The sequence below is a fragment of the Salmo salar genome, chromosome ssa13 (genome assembly GCF_905237065.1).
Source record: "Salmo salar chromosome ssa13, Ssal_v3.1, whole genome shotgun sequence".
Lineage (NCBI taxonomy): Eukaryota > Metazoa > Chordata > Actinopteri > Salmoniformes > Salmonidae > Salmo > Salmo salar.
In genome coordinates, this window is record NC_059454.1 from 57542986 (window position 1) to 57548652 (window position 5667).

At 41.9% G+C, this 5667-nt stretch overlaps 1 long non-coding RNA gene across 1 annotated transcript; it reads left to right on the forward strand.

Annotated features, from left to right (window-relative positions):
- The first annotated feature begins 340 nt into the window (after positions 1 to 340).
- LOC106567607 (uncharacterized) lies at positions 341 to 2378 on the forward strand. Its single transcript, XR_001320108.2, has 3 exons — positions 341 to 619; positions 1756 to 1861; positions 2310 to 2378. It is a non-coding gene; the product is annotated as an uncharacterized lncRNA (long non-coding RNA).
- The last annotated feature ends 3289 nt before the right edge of the window (positions 2379 to 5667 follow it).

The window sequence follows — 5667 nt, forward strand, 5'->3', positions numbered from 1 at the left end:
ATACAGTCAATAATACAGTAGAAAAATAAGTCTATATACAATGTGAGCAAATGAGGTGAGATACATTTACATTTTAGTCATTTAGCAGACGCTCTTATCCAGAGCGACTTACAGAGATAAGGGAGGTAAAGGCAATAAATAGGCCATGGTGGCGAAGTAAATACAATATAGCAATTAAAACACTGGAATGGTAGATTTGACAGTAGATGAGTGTGCAAAGTAGAAATACTGGGGTGCAAAGGAGCTAAATAAATATATACAGTAGGGGAAGGTGTAGTTGTTTGGGCTATTTATAGATGGGATATGTACAAGTGCAGTGATCTGTGAGCTGCTCTGACAGCTGGTGCTTAAAGCTAGTGTGGGAGATAAGTGTTTCCAGTTTCAGATATTTTTGTAGTTCGTTCCAGTCATTGGCAGCAGAGAACTGGAAGGAGTGGTGGCCAAAGGAGGAATTGGCTACCTTGAATTTCTACCTTGAAGTAGAGCCGTGGCTTTCGTGGAGCGATGGGTAATACTGCTTCGAGGGTGGCTGTTGTCAATGTGTGCAGAGGGTCCCTGGGGCGAGGAGAGGGACGGAAGCAAACCATTTTAATCAGGAGAATCTCCTCTTTGTAATCATGTAAGTCTGGGCAGCGAGCTCGCTAGATCAGAAATAGTCTGAAGTTTTTTTATTTTTTCCCTAATTTTTCATTACGCAGACATAAGCACAGTTGACACAATCGAGGTGCGGATGTTTACTTTCTACACAAGTTTTTTTTCTTCCAGTTTCGTCCGACGAACAGATTGTAGTGGTAAAATAAAAAGGGATACATTTTTTTATGGAATTCTAAGCATCACTCCAGTCAAAACAGGCTCTGCGAACGTTCGATTCCATTAATTTGCTATGGGCTCGCGCTAGTGTTCCAGTTTAGCCAACGTTCTTAAGCCGTTTTTCAGCCTCGGTGAATTTTGACTCGTTGCTGGACAATTTATGAAAGCACCCGAATGTCCATTGAGAAAGCACAACGACTATACCATTTAGCTAAGCATGACAAGAATAATCAAGTCAATAAACATTGGGTAGTTAGATAGCCTATAGTTAATATACTGGCCAGTTTGATGTATAACTACTGTTAGGTAGCTAGCTAACATACCAGTACATACTGCTGTAATGATATGCTATGTGGTTCGTAAGGACAGCGTAGCTAACAAATTGCCAGCCAACATAAAATGTAAGGTAAGTTATTTGAAAAGTCATTACTTTTTTACATTGAGTAGCAAGCTACCCCTTGGTCTTTAGGGCAAATCTGGTCTAGGAGGGGGGTTTTCACACCTAGCTCGGCTAGTAGACTATTCATTAGTGAAGGTTGAATAGTCTATTGTTCAGCTATTAGCCCCCCTCCACGCGTCATCATTCTGCTCCTGAGTGGCTCGCTTGTGGGTGTGCTGGCAGGATATGGCAGCAATTTTGGTTGTGCGTCAATAATTCTGCATACAGTAGCACGTTTGCAGAATTGTTACATGCTGTGGAGGTACATTTGTGTCTTTTTGTCGAGAGCAAAACTTTTTTTTTTTAAATCAAAAATAATTGTTCTGAAAGTAACTTTTTTCCGACACAAAGGAAGTCAAAGCGGACACCTACGAGATGGCATCTCTAAGCAGCACTGGGCTGTATTGACATATCCTAAAAATGACTTCTGCTGCTTTAGATTGAACGGTCATATTTCAGGTATTGTTTTCATATCTATAAAAATAAGCTGTTTTCTTTACTTTCAGAGAGCGAGCTGATCAAGGGGTCGAAAATGTAGATATTGCCAGATGTTCACTGTCCGAGGATCAGGCCGTGGAAGCTTTTTTGCTGGCAAAGTGTCCATAACCAGAGGTAATTAAACTGTTCTGTGTTCTTTTTCTCCATCTTTGCCTGTCTTGTTGTACATGGAATCTGTCTCACATGCATTAATTAAAAAACCCTTAAGATGTCAGCTGCTAATTTTCAGATTTACACCACATAAACACAGCCATTTTCACTGGACTATCTGTTGTTATCTGTTGCTGCCAAGTCATGATTTCCCTGGGGGTTAGCCTTGCAATAATCATGTGGTGAGACACATAGCCCTCTATATTTAAATGTTCCAGGTACACTCCGATAGGTGTCTGCATCACATACAGTATCTTCTATTGACATTATCTTCTTTTATTTGTCCTCATGTGTCCGTTTTCAGTATAAAGTACTCTGTAGCCACTTAGTGTGGACACCAGGTGAGACCACACACAATAACAGTCTCTCTTCTTCACTTCATCCCTCTCCCCCTTCTCCCTAAATCCTCTAGGTTATACCAGCTGTTTTGGTGAACCCCTCCCGCCTCTGAACTGGCTGACACAGAGGCCACAGCATGTCACTTGGTCAGGTCAACAGGAAGCATTATTAAAGAGATGCTTTACATTGAAATACAGACAGAGATGTAGTAGTCCCAGAGTGACTGACCTTGTTAGAATAAAACAAAACAAGGCTTAGTCATGCACTCTCTCTATCCATCAGTCACTCGTCTGCAGGTATGTTTTGATGTGAGAGAGGAAGCCAGTCCCATCATCGCCACCTCACCCGCTCTTAAGATAACCTTCGGGCCAACTGGGGGCCCAAGGCTGGTTAGGAGACACAGCTGAGAGAATATTAGGGTAGCACTGTAATTCATTAATCATATGCTGTCTGCTGCTGTTCTAACCTCTTTCCCTTTCTGTCTTCTACACCTTTCTCCCCACCTCATCTTTCTTCCTCATTTTATAATGTGCATTGAAGTACAGATTGAACTTGTATTTATAATACTACAATTATCATAATTATAATGCATTTATTATGTATTTATAACACTTGGATAATGAACCTCTTTCAATAAAGTGTTTCACATTCTCCACTGGTTGAAAATAAGTATCTTATTGAAATACTATCCGGTGTCCTCAGATTAATGCAGATGAAGGGAGTTAGATATGCATAGTTTTTTTTCTGTATATATGATTTACAAATCAATCATGTTTCTAGTCTATAGCATAGTTACAATGTGTAATCATTGATGTCCCAGGAGCAGTAAACACTGTTGAAGTGTATAATTGTAATACATACATGCAGACACAGCATCATTCAAATAATGGAGTTTGATATGACTGAAAAAGAATGTCTCAGAGATTCATACCTGAACCTCACCTTTATTTGCCAAGGAAGAGTACATGATTAGTGATTATATTCAATGTACAGGCTACAATGTAGGAATCTCATCCGTGGAAATAACTACACTACATGTATATAGGACTTGCATCCTTGGCACAATAAAGTTATTATATTCAACTCTATCCATATGTAACAGTAAAGCTTCCCTCCCTCTCCTCGCCCCTACCTGGGTTCGAACCAGGGACCTTCTGCACACATCAAAAACAGCCACCCTCGAAGTATCGTTACCCATCGCTCCACAAAAGGTGAGGCTTTTGCAGAGCAAGGGGAACAACTACTACAAGGTCTCAGAGCGAGTGACGTCACTGATTGAAACGCTATTAGCGATCACCCCGCGAACTAGCTAGCCATTTCACACCGGTTACACATAGGCTTCATTAATGCCATTCAGACTTGAAGTTAATACAACAACTATGATAGCTGAGGTTCATAGATTGGTATGAATATTAGTCCAGAACCTAACGTTTTAGGGTCCATACACAGATCGGCTACATACTGTAGCTAGCTACACATCCATAGGCATACAGTTATTTTCATCCTCCACTACACAATGGGCAAGTAAATAGTTACCTATGTTACTTCAGCTGCATTGCAAAGAAAGCTTACACAATTGTACATTCAATTTGCAGTAAATGTTTTAGCTAGCTAGATTCTTTACATCCACTGTTTCACAAGACAACAGCCTGATTTTCTGGTTTTTCTGGAGTCCCTAAAACATTAAACAACACGAATTACAAATTCATTCTCCCAACACTAGCTAGCTGGCAAACGTTAGGTAGTCAGATAACTTTCTAAATTGCGATTTTCCTAAATGAACTTTATGACAAAAAATATGCACAAACGTTTTTCTCTACATTAACTAACATATTCCTCTCAATTGTACATTTTGTCAGCCATCTGCACCCAGGGACGGGTGACTCGCGTTAAAATTCGTCATTGGAACCACACATTATGATTGGTCATATAAAACTTTTGGACCCAAATGCATAATGAGTGCTCTAACCCCCCCTTGTGGTGGTCTGGAGGGTTGAATCCGTGACGATGGGTACCGCTATGTCCCGCGGTGCAAGCTCGCAACTTTTAGAGGAGGAACCACTGTACATGACCAATACATTTGATTTGATTTAGAACACAGTTTAAAGGACTCCACTCCTGCTTCATAAAACAAACAAAGACTGACTGCAGAGCAGATGAATGCCGGTAAGATCAGGGAGGAGATCCTCCTATCGCTGAGTGCTTTTAAATGGGCCCAGCTAACATTGCGTTCCGCTAACATGCCAGAGGCGTCGGGCAGCTAGTGGCTGGCCAGGTGAGAGAGGCGACCGCATGGGGAGCGGGCAGCGGTGGGCACCAGTGGGTAGCGGCGATCACTGCGCCGGACCAGCAAGGGGGTAGGAGTGCGGACCAATTAGGAGGTCACCTGTTGGGCTTGTCTAAAAGCACTACCTCCCAGCCAGGCACTGCTGTGCCACTGAGCTCTAATCATGGCTGCGGGCCCAGCAGATGGTGGCGGGGGAGAAATGGATCGGGAAGTGAGGGGGAGTGAGAGGGCAAACGTGGTGTCTATTTTGTTTACCGCCTGACTTTAATTGTGACGCTGATGTGAGCTGGCGGCGGCATGCCGCGACTGCATGTACATGTATGCTAATAGGTGACAGCATTCCGAACCTGTTTACGTCTGCCTGCCCTGGAAAACAATTATCTGGTTTGGATTGCATTGGAATTCCTGCTGTTGCCCATCAGCTGTGTAATGGGTGAAATATACAGTATGTGCAAACATCTAATGCAATGTATTTTCTGAATTTCAGGTAATGGTAGGCTTATATACATGCGGTTAATGTAAAGAACAAATGGAATCACTTTGTCATCATCGTCTAGTCATTACATGATCTAAATGAAGACAGAAAGGAGACTCTTTCTCCATAAAGCTCTAGTCAACTCAGAATTTCTTGTTTACATCCCAGGAGGTATCTTCTGTTTTTTGCCCATCAGAGAGGCACCAGAAAGTAAAGCCAAAGTAAACTGTCCAAGGCCAGAACAAAGAGGGGCTGTGGGTTAGTGTGAAACAACCTTCTCTAGAGATCAGTGAGTCGAAACTCCTGCCTTCTGGACCAGAAGAGCTCCCAGAAGCTTGTTTGTAATTGACTGAAAGAACCCTATAGCCCTCCCTGTTACTTACTGACGACTTATATAACAGACTTGAGCCATAATAAGGGTTTTACCCTGTTTTACTGATCTTCTCAAAGGGGAATTCAAAGTTTCAATATTAACACGAACATCTGCCGGCCCTTGAGTGGGTGGAGGAAAATTAGGTTTGTTTTTCATAATTTGATTGAGTCCAACGTTGCTTGGTGTACACTGTGGCTGCTGAAAAAGGCCTGTTGCCAGGTTACTGAATATTACTTATGTGCCACATAGTCATAATACAACTTATGATGTATATACTGTATTCAATTTATTTGGTC